The sequence below is a fragment of the Macaca fascicularis genome, chromosome 4 (genome assembly GCF_037993035.2).
Source record: "Macaca fascicularis isolate 582-1 chromosome 4, T2T-MFA8v1.1".
NCBI lineage: Eukaryota > Metazoa > Chordata > Mammalia > Primates > Cercopithecidae > Macaca > Macaca fascicularis.
Window position 1 is genome coordinate 30,460,178 of NC_088378.1, and position 22,537 is coordinate 30,482,714.

The 22,537-nt window shown below is 38.3% G+C and overlaps 1 pseudogene; it reads right to left on the reverse strand.

The window, feature by feature from the left end:
- Window positions 1-346: 346 nt before the first annotated feature.
- The window catches only part of LOC141410238 (histone-lysine N-methyltransferase SETMAR-like), a 32,179-nt pseudogene continuing 9,988 nt past the window's right edge, over window positions 347-22,537 (reverse strand).

The following is a 22,537-nucleotide window of genomic DNA, read 5'->3' on the forward strand; positions in this document are numbered from 1 at the left end:
TGCAACCTCCGCCTCCTGGGCAAAAGCAATTCTCTTGCCTCAGCCTCCCAAGAAGCTGGGATTACAGGTGTCCACGACCACGCCCAGCTAATTTTTTGTACATTTAGTAGAGATGGAGTTCTGCCACATTGGCCAGGCTCGTCTCGAACTCCTGACCCCAGGTGATCCACCCACCCCAGCCTCCCAAAGTGCTGGGATTACATGCATGAGCCACCATGCCCGACCTGACCCCTTTATCATTATATAGTAACCTTCTTTGTCTCTTGTTATTAGGTTGGTGCAAAAGTAATTGCAATTTCAGAATATGAATCTTAAATCATTAAAACTAGGCTCAAGTACATCTTTATTAATCAAAATAGAAACCGTTGCAATCAACATATTTTTGCCAGTGAAAAATAAGTTTATTTATTCTTATAGCATAAAGATTCATGCTTCAGGATTTGACAAACTATTGGAAAGCATTTTCTTCATCCTGCTGGTTGTGGAAGCATTTTCTCTGCAAGAAGTTGTTGCAAAGCTTGAAGAAGTGATAGTCCCTTGGTGAGAGATCAGATGAATATGGCAGATGAGGCAAAACTTCATAGCCCAATTTGTTCAACTTTTGAAGTGTTGGTTGTGTGATGTGCGATCGGGCATTGTCCTGGAGAATTGGGCCCTTTCTGTTGATCAATACCAGTGCAGGCATTGCAGTTTTGGGTGCATCTCATTGATTTGCTAATCATATTTCTCAGATGTGATGGTCTCACCAAGATTCAGAAAGCTGTAGTAGATCAGATTGGCAGTAGACCGTCAAACAGTGACCATGACCTTTTTGTGGTGCAAGTTTGGCTTTGGGAAGTGCTTTGGAGCTTCTTCTCAGTCTAACCATTGAGCCGGTCATCACCAATTTTCATATAAAATCCACTTTTCATCATATGTCACAATCTGGTTGAGGAAATGGCATGTTGTTGTGTAGAATAAGAGAAGATGACACTTCAAAAGGACAATTTGTAAAATTTTCAGTCAGCTCATGAGTCACCCAGTTATTGAGCCTTTTCACCTTTCCAATTTGCTTCAAATGCTAAACAACTGCAAAATGGTTGGCCTTGAGTTCTTTGGCAACATCTTGTGTAGTTGTAAGAGGGTCAGCATCGATGATTACTCTCAACTAGTCGTTGTCAACTTGTGATGGCCAGTCACTATACTTGTCATCTTCAAGGTTCTCATCTCTGCAAAACTTCTTGAACCACCACTGCACTGTACATTTGTTAGCAGTTCCTGGGACAAATGCATTGTTGATACTGCTAGTTGACTCCTCTACTTTATGACCTATTTTGAACTTGAATAAGAAAATCACTCGAATTTGCTTCTTATCTAAGATAATTTCAATAGTCTAAAATAAACAGCAAGTAATAAGTCATTAGAAGAAAAGCAAGAAATGGCCATTAAAATAATGTATAACATAATCACATTTATTTAAGAATGTATTCCAATATCAAACAGCAAGTCCCAACAACGCAAAAACTGCAATTCCTACTGTACCAACCCATTTTTGTCTTGAAATCTATTTAATCTGATATGAATGTAGCTACTCCTGCTCTTTTGTGGATCCATTGGCATGAAATATCTTTTTCCATTCCTTTATTTCTCATCTATGTGTCTTTATATGTGAAGTGGTTTTCTTGTAGGCAACAGGGTAACAGATCATTGAGTCTTTTTTAAAAAAATTCATTCAGTTGTGTATGTTTTGATTGGAGAGTTTAGTCAATTTTCATTCAATATTATTATTGATAAGTAAGGACTTACTGCTGCCATTTTATTATTTGTTTTCTGGTCTTCTCTTCCTTTTTTTCTTTCTTCCTGTCTTCCTTTTAGTGGAAGTGATATGGTTTAGTTTCTTATTTTTTATTTCCTGTCTATGTGCTTTATGATTTTTGGTTGTGGTTACCATAAGCCTTGCAAATACTACCTTATAACCCATCATTTTAAGATGATAACAACTTTCTATTCATGTAAACAAACAAGCAAATAGAAAACTAAACTAATAAAGACTCTATGCCTTACTTCATCCCCCTGCTTTTTAAGTTTTATTGTTTGTATTTGCGTCTTATTCTACTTTCTATTTCTTAAAAAGTTGTTGTAGTTGTTATTTTTTACTGGTTCATTATTTTTACTTAAGGGTTCTTATTTTACACACCACAGTTACAGTGTTAAAATATCCTATGTTTTTCTGTGTATTTACTATTACCAGTGAGTTTTGTACCTTTAGATGATTTATTATTGCTGATAATGTCATTTTCTTTCTGATTGAAATACTTCATTCAGCACTTCTTACAGGAGAGGTCTGATGTTGATGAAATATCTCAGCTTTTATTTGTCTGGGAAAGTCTTTATTTCTCCTTTATATTTGAAGGACATTGTCACCAGATATACTATTCTAGGGTAAAACACATTTTCCATTAACACTTCAAATATGTTATGCCACTTTCTCCTGTCCTGTAAAGTTTCCACTGAAAAGTCTGCTGCCAAGTGTATTGAAGCTGCATTGTATATTATTCGTTTATTTTCTCTTACTGCTTTTAGAGTCCTTTCTTTATCCGTGACCTTTGTGAGCTTGATTATTCAATGCCTTGAGGTAGTGTTCTTGGGTTAAATCTGCTTGCTGTTCTATATAACCTTCTTGCACTTGAATATTCATATCTCTCTCTTGGTTTCAGACATTCTCTGTTATTATCCCTTTGAATAAACTCTACCCCATCTCTTTCTGTACCTACTCCCCAATCTTTAAGGCCAACAAATTTTATGTTAGCCCTTCTGAGTTTATTTTCCAGATCCTGTAGGCATGCTTCATTGTTTTTAATTTTTTTCTTTTATCTCCTCTGACTGTGTATTTTCAAGTACCTGTCTTCAAACTCACTAATTCTTTCTTCTGCTTCATCAATTTTGCTATTAAAAGACTGATGCATTCTTCAATGTGCCAATTGAATTTTTCAGCTCCAGAATTTCTGCTTATTTTTAAATATGTTAATCTCTTTATTAAATTTGTCTGCTAGAATTCTGAATTCCTCCTCTGTGTTATCTTTAATTTCTTTGAATTTCTTTACAATAGCTATTTTGAATATTCTGTCCAAAGGTCACTTATCTTTGTTTCTCCAGTATTGGTCTCTGGTGCTGTAATCAGTTCATTTGTTAAGGTCATGTTTTCCTGGATGGTCTTGATACTTGTAGATGTTTCTCTGTGTCTGGGCATTGAAGAGTTAGGTATTTATTGTTGTCTTCTCAGTCTGGGCTTATTTGTATCCATCCTTCTTGGGAAGGCTTTCCAGATATGCAAAAGGAGTTGAGTCTTGTGATCTAAGCTGTATCTGCTTTTGGGAGCACCCTAACCTCATTAACATTGTGGTTCTTGAAGACTTGTTGAAATACCACCTCGATGGTCTTGTACAATATCCAGAAGAATTATCTGGATTACCAGGCAGAGACTCTTGTTCTCTTCCCTTACTTTCTCCCAAACAAATGGAATTTGTTCTGAGCCACCTGGATCAAGTGGTGAAGTGACATAAGCACCCCTGTGGCCACCACTATTATGATTGTGCTGGGTTAGGCCTGAATCCAACAGAACACTGGGTCTTGCCCAAAGTCTCCTATAACCACTCCCTGGCTATCACCTATGTTCACTCAAGGCCTTGGGGCCCTACAATCAGCAGGTAACAAAGCCAGTCAGTGCTGTGTCCTTCTCTTCAGGGTGGCAAGGTTCCTTAGGCCCTGGGTACATCCAGAGATGCTGTCTGGGAGCCTGGGACTAGACCAAAAAACCTTAGAAGTCCCTCTGATGTTCTAGTGTACTTAGTCTGACCTGGGACTCACACCACAAGATGTAGTTCTTCTCATTCTTCCATCCACTTTCCAAAAGCAGAGGACCCTCACCCTGTGGCCACCTCTACCACAGGCCCATGGGGATTACTGCCAGACTACAGCTGATTTCCCTTAAGGCCCAAGTGCTCTTCAGTCAGCTTGTGGTGAATGCTTTCTGTCCTGGGATTTTACCTTCAGGGAATTGGGTTCCCCTCTGGCCCAGGGCAGGTCCAGAAATGCCATCCAAGATCCATGTCCCGGAATTGAAAACCCTCAAAGCCCACTTGATGCTCTATTCACCTGTGGTTGTGCTGGTACCTAAGGTAAAAGACAAAGTACCTCTTACTTTTCCCTCTACTTTTCTCAAGTGGAAGTTTTCTCACCCCATAGCTACAGCTGGAAATTTGCTGAGTCTCACCTAAAACCAGCAAGTCTCAAAGTCTCCCTCAAGGCCATCTACATAGTACTTGGGTATTGCTGCTGGTTATTCAGGGCCTAAGGATTCTTCACTTAGCAAGTGATGAATCCTGCCAGGACTGGGTTCTTTTCTTCCGGGAAGCAGATTCCCTTCTGGTGCAGGTCATGTCTAAAAATGTTGTTTGGAAGCAATGGCCTGGAAGGAAAACCGCATGACTCTGACTGGTGCCCTATCCTGTTGTGGCTGAGCTGATATTCAAGATGCAGGATGCAGTCCTCCCCACTCTTCCTTCTCCTCTCCACAGGTGGAAGGAAGGGGTTGTTTTAGGAGCCACAAGCTGCGTAGCTTGGGGTTATGGGAAAGGTAATGCCACAACTCTCTTAGCTGCCCTCTGCTGGTGTCTCAGTAGGCTGAGCTTGCCCCAGTCCACTGGCTAGGAGTGGCACTAGGACTCACTTAGGCATTGCAGTACTTGTGGCATAGACTGCCTTTCAAGTTTAGTTAGAGCCCCAGAACACTTTAGCCCATGTTGATGAGACTTGCAGAACTCAAGTTCAGATCACTGGGATGGCAATTATCCTCAGACTAGGGCTGGTTTAAATGCTTCCTCCCTAGGAGGGCATTGGCTGAGTTTGGTCTGGTTTTGTTTTCTACTACAACAGGGGAGTTTCATGCCTTAAAATTGTTGTGTTCTCCATCTCCTCAGTGCACAAAAACACTCTGCGCCAGCCACTGATGCTGAGAGGGATGGAGAAGACGTGGTGTTGGAGACTCAACACTGTTTTTCCTACCTCTTCAGTGCCTCTTTCAGCAACATGAAGTTAAAACCTGGTGCTGTGAGTGCTCACCTAATTTTTGGTTCTTATGAAGGTTCTTTTTTTCTGTGTAGATAGTTGTTAAATTGGAGTGTCTTGGTATGGGGGGATGACAGGTAGAACTTTCTATTCTGCCATGTTGCTCTGCCCCCAAATATTTTTAGATATATGCATTTACCTTAGTTCCATATATAAAGAATCCTCTTCAAATTATACCATCACAATCACAAAACATACTAACATCTGAACTGGAATGTTAAAAGACAAACAACAAAAAAACCCTACATCCTATTTTCTCTTAATGTCTCTCTCTGGGCTGCTAGACTGGTTGGATCATACATAATAGTTCAGTATTTTAGAATGACACACTATAACTAAACTTTAATAATTCTTTAATAGCTGTGCAAAATGCATGACTAAAAGATGATGATACTGAGGTAATGATAAGATAGATATTGAAATAATGATAAGAGATAATGACTAAGAGATAATGATATTTGATTCTGTGAACTTATGATTAAATTAAATACTACATGTTATTGGGTTCCCTATAGAAGACAATTCAATAATGAGTGATCAAATGATAAAGAAGTGAATGCAAATAATCGTTTCTAAAATACAGTATACACTTTCACAAGGACAAAAGGTTAAAGCTGTTTGTATTGATAGAAAGTACAAAAATTTAAAAGGACATTTATTTCAAAGGTAAAAGAAAAATGAGCTTTACCTTGAATTCCCATGCTTGACAGAGAAATGTACAATGAGAAATTTTAAAAGCAGCATGTGCTTCAGAGCTTGGTTATATTATTTAAAAATAATTAATTAAATATTTTAATTGACAAGCTACAATTGTATATATTTATTATGTATAATATGGTGTTTTGAAATATGTATACCTTATGCAATGGCTAAATCAAGCTAATTCACATATGTATCACCTCACACACATCATTTTCTTGTGATAAGAACATCTAAAACCTATCCTCTTAGTGATATTTAAGAATATAATACATTGTTATCAACTATAGTATCTATGTTATATAATAGATCTTTTGAACTTATTCCTCCTACATAAGAATATTTTGTATTATTTGACCAACATCTCCCCAAAACCCTCTGCTAGATTCTACTAACCACCATTCTACTCTCTGCTTCTATGAGTTTAATATTTTTATATTCCACATATAAGTGAGATCATGTGATACTTGTCTTTCTATGGAGATTTCCCCTATGTTCTAGGAGTTTTGCAGTTTCAGATCTTATGTTTAACTTTCCAATTCATTTTGAATTGATTTTTATATATGTGTGAGATAAAGGTCTAATTTCATTCTGCATGTTGATATCAATTTATCCAAAAACCATTTATTGAAGAAAATGTCCTTTTCCCATTATATGTATACCTGAAAGCTTTGTCAAATATCAATTGACCATAAATGCATAGTTTTGTTTATAGGCTCTCTATTTTGTACCACTGGTCTATGTGCCTGTTTTTACACCAATATAATGCTATATTGATTACGATAGTTTTGTAGTATATTTTAAAGTCAGGTGGTGTGATGCCTCTTTGTTCTTTTGATCAAGATTGCTTTGGATACTTTGGAATCTTTTGTGGTTCTATACAAATTTTAGGTTTGTTTTCTTCTATTTCTGTGAAAAATGTCATTGGTATTCTGATAGGGATTACATTAAATCTGTAGATAGCTTTGAGTAGTATTACCATTTAAAAAATATTAATTCTTCCAATCCATGAATACAGGAGATCTTTCCATTCAAGGAATTGTTTTTTTTTCTTTTTTTTTAAATTTATTTATTATTATTATACTTTAAGTTGTAGGGTACATGTGCATAACGTGCAGGTTTGTTACATATGTATACTTGTGCCATGTTGGTGTGCTGCACCCATCAACTTCTCATTTACATCAGGTATAAATCCCAATGCAATCCCTCCCCCCTCCCCCCTCCCCATGACAGGCCCCTGTGTGAGATGTTCCCCTTCCTGAGTCCAAGTGATCTCATTGTTCAGTTCCCACCTATGAGTGAGAACATGTGGTGTTTGGTTTTCTGTTCTTGTGATAGATTGCTAAGAATGATGGTTTCCAGCTGCATCCATGTCCCTACAAAGGACACAAACTCATCCTTTTTTATGGCTGCATAGTATTCCATGGTGTATATGTGCCACATTTTCTTAATCCAATCTGTCACTGATGGACATTTGGGTTGATTCCAAGTCTTTGCTATTGTGAATAGTGCTGCAATAAACAGACGTGTGCATGTGTCTTTATAGCAGCATAATTTATAATCCTTTGGGTATATACCCAGTAATGGGATGGCTGGGTCATATGGTACATCTAGTTCTAGATCCTTGAGGAATCGCCATACTGTTTTCCATAATGGTTGAACTAGTTTACAATCCCACCAACAGTGTAGAAGTGTTCCTATTTCTCCACATCCGCTACAGCACCTGTTGTTTCCTGACTTTTTAATGGTCGCTATTCTAAGTGGTGTGAGATGGTATCTCATTGTGGTTTTGATTTGCATTTCTCTGATGGCCAGTGATGATGAGCATTTTTTCAGGTGTCTGTTGGCTGTATGAATGTCTTCTTTTGAGAAATGTCTGTTCATATCCTTTGCCCACTTATTGATGGGGTTATTTGTTTTTTTCTTGTAAATTTGTTTGAGTTCTTTGTAGGTTCTGGATATTAGCCCTTTGTCAGATGAGTAGATTGCAAAAATTTTCTCCCATTCTGTAGGTTGCCTGTTCACTCTGATGGTAGTTTCTTTTGCTGTGCAGAAGCTCTTTAGTTTAATGAGATCCCATTTGTCAATTTTGGCTTTTGCTGCCGTTGCTTTTGGTGTTTTAGACATGAAGTCTTTGCCCATGCCTATGTCCTGAATGGTACTACCTAGGTTTTCCTCTAGGATTTTTATGGTATTAGGTCTAACATTTAAGTCTCTAATCCATCTTGAATTAATTTTCGTATAAGGAGTAAGGAATGGATCCAGTTTCAACTTTCTACTTATGGCTAGCCAATTTTCCCAGCACCATTTATTAAATAGGGAAACCTTTCCCCATTTCTTGTTTCTCTCAGGTTTATCAAAGATCAGATGGCTGTAGATGTGTGGTATTATTTCTGAGGACTCTGTTCTGCTCCATTGGTTTATATCTCTGTTTTGGTACCAGTACCATGCTGTTTTGGTTACTGTAGCCTTGTAGTATAGTTTGAAGTCAGGTAGCGTGATGCCTCCAGCTTTGTTCTTTTGACTTAGGATTGTCTTGGAGATGCGGGCTCTTTTTTGGTTCCATATGAACTTTAAAGCAGTTTTTTTCCAATTCTGTGAAGAAACTCATTGGTAGCTTGATGGGGATGGCATTGAATCTATAAATTACCTTGGGCAGTATGGCCATTTTCACGATATTGATTCTTCCTATGCATGAGCATGGTATGTTCTTCCATTTGTTTGTGTCCTCTTTTATTTCACTGAGCAGTGGTTTGTAGTTCTCCTTGAAGAGGTCCTTTACATCCCTTGTAAGTTGGATTCCTAGGTATTTTATTCTCTTTGAGGCAATTGTGAATGGAAGTTCATTCCTGATTTGGCTCTCTGTTTGTCTGTTACTGGTGTATAAGAATGCTTGTGATTTTTGCACATGGATTTTGTATGCTGAGACTTTGCTGAAGTTGCTTATCAGCTTAAGGAGATTTTGGGCTGAGACAATGGGGTTTTCTAAATATACAATCATGTCATCTGCAAACAGGGACAGTTTGACTTCTTCTTTTCCTAACTGAATACCCTTGATTTCTTTCTCTTGCCTGATTGCCATAGCCAGAACTTCCAACACTATGTTGAATAGGAGTGGTGGGAGAGGGCATCCCTGTCTTGTGCCAGTTTTCAAAGGGAATTTTTCCAGTTTTTGCCCATTCAGTATGATATTGGCTGTGGGTTTGTCATGAATAGCTCTTATTATTTTGAGGTACGTTCCATCAATACCGAATTTATTGAGCGTTTTTAGCATGAAGGGCTGTTGAATTTTGTCAAAAGCCTTTTCTGCATCTATTGAGATAATCATGTGGTTCTTGTCTTTGGTTCTGTTTATATGCTGGATTATGTTTATTGATTTGCGAATGTTGAACCAGCCTTGCATCCCAGGGATGAAGCCCACTTGATCATGGTGGATAAGCTTTTTGATGTGTTGCTGAATCCGGTTTGCCAGTATTTTATTGAGGATTTTTGCATCGATGTTCATCAGGGATATTGGTCTAGAATTCTCTTTTTTTGTTGTGTCTCTGCCAGGCTTTGGTATCAGGATGATGTTGGCCTCATAAAATGAGTTAGGGAGGATTCCCTCTTTTTCTATTGATTGGAATAGTTTCAGAAGGAATGGTACCAGCTCCTCCTTGTACCTCTGGTAGAATTCAGCTGTGAATCCATCTGGTCCTGGACTTTTTTTTGTTGGTAGGCTATTAATTATTGCCTCAATTTCAGAGCCTGCTATTGGTCTATTCAGGGATTCAACTTCTTCCTGGTTTAGTCTTGGAAGAGTGTAAGTGTCCAGGAAATTATCCATTTCTTCTAGATTTTCCAGTTTATTTGTGTAGAGGTGTTTATAGTATTCTCTGATGGTAGTTTGTATTTCTGTGGGGTCGGTGGTGATATCCCCTTTATCATTTTTAATTGCGTCGATTTGATTCTTCTCTCTTTTCTTCTTTATTAGTCTTGCTAGTGGTCTGTCAATTTTGTTGATCTTTTCAAAAAACCAACTCCTGGATTCATTGATTTTTTGGAGAGTTTTTTGTGTCTCTATCTCCTTCAGTTCTGCTCTGATCTTCGTTATTTCTAGCCTTCTGCTAGCTTTTGAATGTGTTTGCTCTTGCTTCTCTAGTTCTTTTAATTGCGATGTTAGAGTGTCAATTTTAGATCTTTCCTGCTTTCTCTTGTGGGCATTTAGTGCTATAAATTTCCCTCTACACACTGCTTTAAATGTGTCCCAGAGATTCTGGTATGTTGTATCTTTGTTCTCATTGGTTTCAAAGAACATCTTTATTTCTGCCTTCATTTCGTTATGTACCCAGTAGTCATTCAGGAGCAGGTTGTTCAGTTTCCATGTAGTTGAGCGGTTTTGATTGAGTTTCTTAGTCCTGAGTTCTAGTTTGATTGCACTGTGGTCTGAGAGACAGTTTGTTATAATTTCTGTTCTTGTACATTTGCTGAGGAGTGCTTTACTTCCAATTACGTGGTTGATTTTGGAGTAAGTACGATGTGGTGCTGAGAAGAATGTATATTCTGTTGATTTGGGGTGGAGAGTTCTATAGATGTCTATTAGGTCTGCTTGCTGCAGAGATGAGTTCAATTCCTGGATATCCTTGTTAACTTTCTGTCTCGTTGATCTGTCTAATGTTGACAGTGGAGTGTTGAAGTCTCCCATTATTATTGTATGGGAGTCTAAGTCTCTTTGTAAGTCTCTAAGGACTTGCTTTATGAATCTGGGTGCTCCTGTATTGGGTGCATATATCTTTAGGATAGTTAGCTCTTCCTGTTGAATTGATCCCTTTACCATTATGTAATGGCCTTCTTTGTCTCTTTTGATGTTTGATGGTTTAAAGTCTGTTTTATCAGAGACTAGTATTGCAACCCCCGCTTTTTTTTTGTTCTCCATTTGCTTGGTAAATCTTCCTCCATCCCTTTATTTTGAGCCTATGTATGTCTCTGCGTGTGAGATGGGTCTCCTGAATACAGATGGGTCTTGATTCTTTATCCAGTTTGCCAGTCTGTGTCTTTTAATTGGAGCATTTAGTCCATTTACATAAGGTTAAGATTGTTATGTGTGAACTTGATCCTGTCATTATGATATTAACTGGTTATTTTGCTCGTTAGTTGATGCAGTTTCTTCCTAGCGTCGATGGTCTTTACATTTTGGCATGTTTTTGCAATGGCTGGTACCGGTTGTTCCTTTCCATGTTTAGTGCTTCCTTCAGTGTCTCTTGTAAGGCAGGCCTAGTGGTGATAAAATCTCTAAGCATTTGCTTATCTGTAAAGGATTTTATTTCTCCTTCACTTATGAAACTTAGTTTGGCTGGATATGAAATTCTGGGTTTAAAATTCTTTTCTTTAAGAATGTTGAATATTGGCCCCCACTCTCTTCTGGCTTGGAGAGTTTCTGCCGAGAGATCTGCTGTTAGTCTGATGGGCTTCCCTTTGTGGGTAACCCGGCCTTTCTCTCTGGCTGCCCTTAAGATTTTTTCCTTCATTTCAACTTTGGTGAATCTGACAATTATGTGTCTTGGAGTTGCTCTTCTCGAGGAGTATCTTTGTGGCGTTCTCTGTATTTCCTGGATTTGAATGTTGGCCTGCCCTACTAGGTTGGGGAAGTTCTCCTGGATGATAACCTGAAGAGTGTTTTCCAACTTGGTTCCATTTTCCCCCTCACTTTCAGGCACCCCAATCAGACATAGATTTGGTCTTTTTACATAATCCCATACTTCTTGCAGGCTTTTTTCATTTCTTTTTCTTCTTTTTTCTTTTGGTTTCTCTTCTCGCTTCATTTCATTCATTTGATCCTCAATCGCAGATACTCTTTCTTCCAGTTGATCGAGTCGGTTACTGAAGCTTGTGCATTTGTCACGTATTTCTCGTATCATGGTTTTCATCTCTTTCATTTCGTTTATGACCTTCTCTGCATTAATTACTCTAGCCATCAATTCTTCCACTTTTTTTTCAAGATTTTTAGTTTCTTTGCACTGGGTATGTAATTCCTCCTTTAGCTCTGAGAAATTTGATGGACTGAAGCCTTCTTCTCTCATCTCGTCAAAGTCATTCTCCGTCCAGCTTTGATCCGTTGCTGGCGATGAGCTGCGCTCCTTTGCCGGGGGAGATGTGCTCTTATTTTTTGAATTTCCAGCTTTTCTGCCCTGCTTTTTCCCCATCTTTGTGGTTTTATCTGCCTCTGGTCTTTGATGATGGTGATGTACTGATGGGGTTTTGGTGTAGGTGTCCTTCCTGTTTGATCGTTTTCCTTCTAACAGTCAGGACCCTCAGCTGTAGGTCTGTTGGAGATTGCTTGAGTCCACTCCAGACCCTGTTTGCCTGGGTATCAGCAGCAGAGGCTGCAGAAGATAGAATATTTCTGAACAGCGAGTGTACCTGTCTGATTCTTGCTTTGGAAGCTTCCTCTCAGGGGTGTACTCCACCCTGTGAGGTGTGGGGTGTCAGACTGCCCCTGGTGGGGGATGTCTCCCAGTTAGGCTACTCAGGGGTCAGGGACCCACTTGAGCAGGCAGTCTGTCCCTTCTCAGATCTCAACCTCCATGTTGGGAGATCCACTCCTCTCTTCAAAGCTGTCAGACAGAGTTCTTTGCGTCTGCAGAGGTTTCGGCTGCTTTTGTTGTTATCTGTGCCCCATCCCCAGAGGTGGAGTCTACAGAGACGGGCAGGTTTCCTTGAGCTGCTGTGAGCTCCCCCCAGTTCAAGCTTCCCAGCAGCTTTGTTTACCTACTTAAGCCTCAGCAATGGCGGGCGCCCCTCCCCCAGCCTCGCTGCTGCCTTGCCGGTAGATCACAGACTGCTGTGCTAGCAATGAGGGAGGCTCCGTGGGTGTGGGACCCTCCCGGCCAGGTGTGGGATATGATCTCCTGGTGTGCCTGTTTGCTTAAAGCGCAGTATTGGGGTGGGAGTTACCCGATTTTCCAGGTGTTGTGTGTCTCAGTTCCCCTGGCTAGGAAAAGGGATTCCCTTCCCCCTTGCTATTTCCAGGTGAGGCAATGCCTCGCCCTGCTTCAGCTCTCGCTGGTCGGGCTGCAGCAGCTGACCAGCACCGATCGTCCGGCACTCCCCAGTGAGATGAACCCAGTACCTCAGTTGAAAATGCAGAAATCACCGGTCTTCTGTGTTGCTCGCGCTGGGAGTTGGAGATTGGAGCTGTTCCTATTCGGCCATCTTGCCCCAGGACTTGTTTTTAAAAGTGTTGTAATTACTGCCATGTCTTTGGTAAAACCTTGCTCAATGATTGCTATGTCATGTCCCAAACATTGTTCTTACAAAATGAAGGAATTATGTTATTTCATATTATATTTTTACAGACAAAACAATAACAGCTTAACCCACTAAATGCTGAATATTAAATCATATGGTGCACATTGTTATAAGTTTATGTAACTGTAACACATTTAATTTGTTTGGTTTCATTTTGTGAGTGACAATGATTGCTTAAATTCTACTATGGATGGATCGAAGATAGTGAAACATAATGTTTACAATTCTCCCTCAATCAACATCAGACTTTTGGTAAAAGACATAAAACTGAATTATTTCATTCATAAAATTAGATTCAACTTATACAGTTTGAATTTAGAAATCCTTTACAAGGGAGATGACTGATTATATGTGAACATTATCTTGTTCTTAATAAGTTAATTTTTAAAATTAGTTATTCAGATGGACATTTGAGGACTCTTTTGATCAAAACTGCCTTTAAAAATGTTGACTTCATCAGGTATAAGCTTCAGTTATATAGAAAACTCAACTAGATATTAAACACTTATTTTTCCAGGAGTGCTTGGGAGACTGAAGCAATACTTTATGCCTGGCCGGGGCGCAGGGCGGGGGTAACAAAAACAAAACTGTTTCTTAAAATGAATTCCTGTTTGCAAGAATGAAGAGAAAATGTTGATCCCATTTCTTAGTCATTAAGCTGTTTTTGAGACTGTCTAATGAGAAAATATGTCAAACATATTTAATTTTTCTCCATATGAACAACCAGTATACCAAATAATTAAACCTCTGTGGTGAGCCTTGCACACAGATCAAGTTTTCACATCATTTTTTAAGTGAGCACCTTCCCCCAAAATTTTTTTTGAGCGAAATAGTCAAGGTAAGGAAAATTTCCTTGCCAGCCTTCTGTGAGCATACTGAAGGAGCAGTAACAGAAATGATTGTACCAGCCCTTTCAATGTGTAAATTCAAGCTGTAGTTCAGAGAACATCAAAGGGGTCAAAGGGGTAGTAGGGGTTTTTGTGTCCCAACTTGTCCCTATTCTTTTTGTGGTAGCTGATCCCATCTGTCTCCAAGAGCTGATTGTAGCTTATTCTTTGTGAGAGTTGTTTACAAGTCACATAAGTAAAGATTAAACTTGTGGCTCCTTTCCCATATGTTCAGTCCAGTGTTAAAATGTAAAAACAGCTATCTATTTGTACAAGCACAGAGTCATAAATAATGTGAATCTGTAATACAGAATAAATTATTTAAATTTAATATATGAATATTTGAGATATTTTATGTTTTTATACTTTCTAACGATTTTAGAGATTTTGGTAGCCAAATTAGGCAAATAAAAGCTACTCTGCAGGGTGGTTATGAAGCTGGAGGTTTCATCAACCTGCAGAAAATATTGAGTATAGTGAATGACAAACAATAAATAATATTTATGAATGATCATTACTGAACTTCAGGCCATAATAAGATTCATTAGCTGAAGAAAGCTGCTTTCAATGGGAGAGGATATATATTTTTATACTTTCTAAAATCTTTATCTATTTTCTAATTTCTCCTTAAGCATAAGGATGACAACTTCTATATGAGCAACGCCCATGTCTAACATTTTGTTGTTATTGCTTTACATTCATGATGTTGTGACAGATAGCTTATAATACAATTCCCCACACCAGAGAATCCAGATACTTAACAAAAAAAGCAACATGTATAATTGAGAAACAATTGATCATTAATTCTTAGGCTTGGTTTTAGGGGAAACAGAGTTAACGTACTTTAATAAGTCTTCCTGTGGTACATATGTGTTGTAAGAGAGCTCTAGAGACTTAAAGCACATAGGAGGTGTCTAGTGTGAATTAAACTACATTTCTGAACATCATTTTTCTGACTTATTTATAATGATTAAATATACTCGATTATTTTGCCCATAACCCAAGAATTGATTGACCTGGGCATTTAAAAAATATATACACACACACACACACACACACACACACACACACACACACATATATTTTTTTCAATTAAACAAAACAGATAAGTTAAATTGTTTTTATGTTCTGTGAACACTCCAGCTTTGTTCATTATAGCAAATGGGGGAAGTACAAGTCATTTGATTGCTCTTTAACCTTTCATCATATCGACAATCTGTTATTGCCTAGCATCAATCCCATCCTTCTCAGAAGGTGGCTTGGCATTTTTGTGGTATTTTCAATCTAGGGAAATAAATCTGCATCTCCATCTGGATTGACCAGATGAGGCTCCCTTCAGAGCCAATTAACACTTTACCAATGGGGTCACCTCAGCATGGTAGGAGGTGCTTTGCACCTCCAGGGCGACCATAAACTGTCTCCACAATGCCTCCAGATGCTCCAGGTCTGGAAACCAATCAATCTTTTACATAAGTGGTTAGTACACCTACCCTAGGGTCCTAGAAAGACACACCAAAAGATCCGTATAGCTTTCCAAGACAGAACTTTTTGTATATTCTTTTGTTTGGCTCTTCATGTATTTACAATGACTGAGAAGAATACTCATGACACACAGAAAAGCAAATCAAGCTTGGTGCACAAGGCACAAGCCCCACTCCTGTTAAATTTTATAGTCACACATATGTTTATCACTTCTTAGCTAGTTCGACTAGAGATTTCTCAATAACCTCATTTGTGACCATTGAAAAGCCATAAATCCATATGAAAAGTATTCCAGTGCCCCGTCCAGGGAGAGAGTTACAGGTCACACACCTGTAAAAATGTTTAAAGCATGGCCAGGGCAGCTTTGATGCCACTGTGGGCTGCCTAAGGCACCTCTTTGTGGTATCCTGGTGATACCTGAGAGATCTGTGGTTAATTTTTTTAGGAGCCCAGACTTAGTTCACAGATTTCTTCAGCTTTTCTGCATAGGCATCTCATTTAATGAAGCAATTTTGTTAACTATGGTTTAGCTGGGAAAGAATGCAAATTAAATATTCTTTACTAGAAAGAATGGGAGGGGTGACAAGTGAAGGAGAAAAAAGAAAAAAAAGACACGGGGAGCACAGTGGAGCCACGAAGTTCCCTCAGGTGGCTGGCTAACTAGCTTGGCCCTTTGTGTAGACACTGTCTGCCTGTGGGATGGAGCTAAAAGACAGAAGAATGACAGTCTGGAGGAAGAAAGAAGACAATAATTATGGGATGCGTGCGATTAGTGCGGTAGCCAGAGAAATTAAGCCACAAGTCCTAGGAATCTTCCTTTCTGTATGGTACCTGCAGGGGAAGAGAAAAGACCTCACTACAGAGTTCAGTTGGAATCTACTCCCTGCCAGCTCAGCTTGATTGCTTTCTGGGTTACCTACTGTGGAGGTTCAGCAGCTCGACCTTCCTTTCAGTAGAGCTATATTGTCCTGCTCTGAAAAAAGGCAGATTAAGAATTTACAGGGATCCCTCCATCACTGGCCTCTGACAGGAACACTCAGGGAGCTGATTTTTCATGGTTCAATTTGCCTGGGGCCAAGATTCTAATCGAAATGTATTCTGTTAATGTAAAGTGCCACTGCAGTTTTAAGAAATATCTAACTTTCTATTAAACTTTCTCTCTCATTTCTTTACTCTTCCTCCTTTTGTTTTAGTGTTGGAAATCTTTCCTACTTTATTAATTATTATTTTTATACTTGGAGGAATATTTGCATTTGAATTCAGGTTTGTAGGTGAAGAATAAATCATGTCAGTTGAGAAGTTTATAATTATTTTGTAGGTAGGTAAACTGTATTCTAACTGCCTCTTGAATCTGAGATATTCCCAGCTATAATTCAGATCATCCTTCAGTTGTCTATTTTGATTTAAATGCCTTAATTAAAAACTATATGTTTGCAGAATAATTGAAAAGGACTCTTTGGTAACATGAAAGCTATTTAATTTTGTCAAGCCAAGAAGAAAGAAAAGATATTCAATCTCTTCTTAGTTTAATACATATTTTTGAGAGCTGTTTCAAATGGAGGAGGGGAGAGGTTAGTCAGATTTTGAGCCAACAATCTTTTCAGCCTCTGCATGTGTATTATCTTAGATAGTTCTGATTAGGTCTGAGTATTGCTATCATTTTTATTGCTTCTTTTTTATTATGAGTGACTTGATATTAACCTTTTTAGTGTATATAATTATATTAATATCTCTGCTCAAAATTTGAGGTTATGCTGGTAAATGAAATAATTGTACTATACTTGGTTTTGCGACTTCAAAAACAAGAAGTTCTTTAATGCTGTATGTTTTGTTAACAGGGCAAGTGAAAAACTGGAAATCACATTTATTCTACTAAAGATGAGAAAGCTTAGCAGATGGACTGTAATGATTTTCCAGGAGGAGGAAAGGAAACATCTTTGTCTCCTATTCAGATTAGTTTCACCTGGTATAGTCAGACTCAGCACAGAAGCCTCCACTAGTTCACTCAGCAACAATGCCTCTTGCCTATTTGTGATGTTTGATATAATAATTTTTGATGCACTGTATTTTGTTATATATTTTACATCTTCAAAATAAGTAGTTTTGAGAGTTACTCATTGAAGACCATTTGTTTAAAATGTTCAGTATAAAACATATACATGCTCCTGTTCTATGTAGGCTTACCTTATTCTAGAGGGATCTATCTCATGTTCTGTCCTATTAAAAAATCCTTAAAAAAGATCTCCACCCCTATTACGAGATTCTGGTAATGTTGGGTCTAGGAAATGTACTCTGGAAATGCAGAATGATGATTCCATTGCCCTACCATTTCTTATAGCATCTTATCTCTTTAATCCTCTTTCTCCTCCTCACAATCTTATAGAAATAAAACGGAGGAAGACTGATGCATTGTTTGATATCTCTGAATGACTTTATTTTTAGAGCTATTTATTAGTGGTTTATAGTAACTTCAAATGAAAGATCTGTATTCTTCATTTTAGTTATTTTCTAATATTCAAATAATAATATATCTCAGAGATGCAATATGTATTCTCAATAAGTAACATTTTATTTTTTTGCAACAAAACTCTATCAATAGGTCAGGTTATCCTTCTTATTACCCTCTAGCAGGCAGAATTTCTAAGACCTTACTCTTTTCAGTGGAAAATTTTCAATTTTATTCTCGATATTATTATAAGAAAATTTTGTTTTAAAAACTTTCCAAAGCATCCAGCTATGGCATTCTTCTAGTAATGGTTTCTTAAATGGGATGGATGGGGTGGGGAATCTACAAAATAAGAGGACAGAATAAGATTTGAAACTGAAAGTGAGTTGGTTGTAGTATATCCCATTAAGAAGACAAAATAGGCTAGGTACGGTGGCTCACACCTGTAATCCCAGCACTTTGGGAGGCCGAGGCGGGTGAATTGCTTGAGGCCAGGAGTTCGAGATCAGCCTGGCCAACATGGTAAAACCCCATCTCTACTAAAAATACAAAAAGTAGCCATGCATGGTGGCACATGCCTGTAATCCCAGCTACTTAGTAGGCTGAGGCAGGAGAATTGCTTGAACTCAGGAGGCAGAGGTTGCAGTGAGTCAAGATCATGCCACTGCACTCGAGCAAGACTCTATCTCCAAAAAAAAAAAAAAAAAAAAGATAAGACAAAATAAGTAAGGTGGTTAAAAAGACCAAAATGACTTGAAGACATCTGTCTGATGCTAAAGAATCATGTTGGGAAAACTATCCAAAAATCAAGTTAGAAAAAGTTATAGGAAATGATCAATTGGCTAGAAAAAAGAAAGGTGAATGAATTGCTGCCAAGGCTAAGTGAAGGATGACTGTCACCTCCAGATTAATTACCTGGGACAGGACACTATGTTGAGATGCACAACAATGTCAAAGAGAGTACTGAGCATGTTGTGATGTTACCACTGTACAGCAGAGTGTGCTAGCATGATTAGAACCAAACTACACAGTAAGCTTAAGTCTGTGTTAATGTAATAAGCAAGGAAATAAAAAGCACCAAGGGAGAAAGGACAAGTAAGGAAACTGGCTGTTGATAGCTTGCACACACTTGTATGCCATAAGGATCTTTTGAAGTCGCAGCAGAAACAGTCCCTGTGGACCAATGATAACAGGAGAGATGGACATTGATGTGTAAATGACATCATCACCCAAAGCCACTTCCACTCAAGCAGAGTCCCAGATCATATTGGGGTTCAAAGGGACTCTAATCTTACCCTACTCATTTTTTTTTCTCCTAAACTCTTGCCAGAAATGAGGGAAACACAGAGATGCTTGTTCATGTTAGCTTTTCTAACTTGACCTGGAAACTGAGAGTCATGTAACAAGACAAGGGCTGCCCAGAGTTCACAGATTTAAGGATCAAGTTTGTGAAGACATTGGCTTAGATAAAAGGACAGTAGTTAACATTAGCATTACATAAGCTTGAACTACTATCTCTAGAGATATCCAGTACTTTGAGAGAAACATGAAATTGTATCAACAGTTTATAAATAATTGTGAATTTATAATAATACTGCTAGAACTGTCTGTGAAAGAAAAAGGCTGACCTTCCTGTCTTGAAAATATTTTTCCTTTCTGAATAATTTAGGGCTGGACAATTTGATCTTTTATAGGTCATACTAATCAACATTTTGCCATTCTTCACTAGACGATAAGCTTGTTTAGCAATATGAGGAGGGTGCCTCCACTTTCTGAGGGCCATTAGTTAGAATTCCTAGGGATAATCATGGTTCAAAGAACTGGATATTAATGATAGTTTCACATAACATTATATATAGTATAAATAACATGCCTACTCACTGAGAGTGGTACAGAAATCAAGAGTCATGAAACCCAGTACAGGAAAATTAACATTGAAAGTACAAATCAAACAATGATATGGCCAAATGTTATCCCCTGTAATAAGAACCATAGATTTGTGAAAAGTCCCTAAATGCAAATGATAAAGCCCTTTCTCAGTATAAAGTGTTTATATAGCACAAGCTAATTAGTATTAGAAATATCTGCTTTATTTCCTTTTCTGTGGAGCTTAGACATCTATCTGGGAGGAGGCTGAGTACATCAAGTGTTCCTTTCAGTGTAAGCAATAAGTAGTTCACTTCCTGTACTTTCCATGAACTTTGTAATGGTTAAATAAAGCTATATTCAACATGAACTTGTGAATACCTCCCTTTCAATTTTTTTTTTTTTTGGCTAGGATTGAAACTTCAATATAAAATAGAAACTATTTGACTTTCTGTTCTAACACCATAACAGATTCTTTAGTAGGGTGGTAATATTAATCAGATGTGGCAAATTATTACCATTATAAGTTAAGTGAGCACTTTGTCACTGTAGAATGTTGCATTAGGTTCATGCTGTTACATATTCCTCAGCTGTTAAAATATTGTAGGATATTTGTGGAGGTCTTTAGAAAACTTTTCACAGTAATTATTTAAATATTAGACTGGCTTTAGTTTATTCAGTGAGAGTCTCTGGGGTGCTGTCCTTGGTTATATTCTGAAGAAGACTGCCCTATAAAGTGAATGTGTTTATATATGCTAATTTGAAATGGGTATATGTTTGGCCAGAATTCTGGTTGGCAATTTGACAATAAAATAAAGGCAAGACACAAGGTTTATGTGTAACAACTGGTAAACAAAGAGATTAAAAGGGGAAGCTGAAAGTTAGCATAGAGTAATTGGAGGAAGCTAGCTTTGATAAGTCCCAAAGGGATTGTATTAGTCAGGGTTCTCCAGAGAAGCAGAGATAATAAGATATATAGATATATAAGAGAAAATATAGGAATTGGTTCTTACAGATATGAAGGCCAATGAAGTCCCATGATACGTCATCTGCAAGTCAGAGATCCAGGAAAGCTGGTACAATTCAGTCTGAGCCAGAAGGCCTGAGAAACAAGAGTTCTGATGTCTTCTGAGGGCAGGAGAAGATAGATATCCCAGCTTAAGGAGAGAAAGAGAGAGAGAGAGAGAGAGAGAGAGAGAGAGAACAAAATTCACATGTCCTCCACCTTTTGTTCTATTTGGGCCCTCAACAGATTGAATGATGACCACTCTTATTGGTGAAAGTGATCTTCACTCAGTCTACTGATTCAAATGTTAATCTCTTCTGGAAATAGCCTCACAGACACACCAGGAAATAATGTTTGCCAGCTATCTAGGCTCCCCTTAGCTAAGTCAAGTTGAAATATACTATTAACCATTACACGAGTGATGTGTGCAAACATGATCCCTTGCCTCTCCCACTTATTCCTTCACTCTTTGACCTGTACTATCTTCGCTTCTGTATCATCTTTTGCATTTTTCCTGTTAATGAGCTTATCCACGATACCACTACTTCCAGGATATTCTCCCACTCTCTCTTCCCATTGGCTCTCCTTTACTCTCCCTTCTTCATCCGTGTTCTGCCAGATTTAACCCCTAAAACATTCCTTGAATCCCTGTACTCATCTCCAACTCCTCTCTCAGTGCCTTAATTCAGTCACATCTTTCTGTTCTTGTCTAGGCAAAGTTAGTTAAGCCCTAGTCTCCCTATTTTATTTATTTATTTATTTATTTGGCGAAAGGTCTCACTCTTTACCTAGGCTGCTCTGCAGTGGCATGATCATGGTTCACTGCAGCCCCAATTGCCCAGGCTCAAGTGATCCTTCCACCTCAGCCTTCCGAGTAACTGGGACTATAGGCATGTGACACCACTCTCGGCTAATTTGTGTGTGTGTGTGTGTGTGTGTGTGTGTGTGTGTGTGTGTGTGTATATATATATATATATATATATATAGTAGAGATGGAGTTTCACCATGTTGCCCAGGTCTTGAACTCCTGAGCTCAAGTGCTATCCACCCAACTTAGCCTCCCAAAGTGCTATGATTATGGGCATGAGCCACCATGCCCAGCCTCTTCTCCCTATCTTTAGTCTATCTACTACGCAACAGACAAAATGTTCTATCTATTCCGTCCCTGTCACTTTCTTTTCTAAAATAGTTCTTCATTGTCTAGAAGATAAAATCCAGTCTCTGTTATTATATTTTAAGGCCCTCCATAATCTGGTTATTGCCAATCATTCTAGCCTCATCTCTGACTATTCCTGCCTTCAAACATCCCTGCTTGCAAAACACTTCTCCACAGGGCATAGATAGATAAATAATTGAAGTGGGCTGGGTGGAAGAAACCAGGAGTTGTGGGAACTGTGCCACTCTGAAATATATAAGGCCCACCTAAAGAATTCAACTTTATTTGTATTAGGGCAATAAGACAAGTCTTCAGGACACGTGGGCCCTGGATTAGCTGTTTATGACCTGTGCTAGTAGTATCAAATATTTGTCTGCTCTGGCATCATGGTATTCTTTTTCCTTCCACAAGTCATTTGCCCATGCTGTTCTCCTTTGAGGGTAGTGCTCATCCACAGTATGTTTCCCCCCACTTACCTCATCCTTCTCAAGTTACCACTTCTCCTTACTTAAGATTTAAACCAAATAGTAGTCATCTTCTTCAAAAATCCATGCATGATCCCTATTTATTTCCTACATGTTTCTGTAAATTTTCTATAGCAC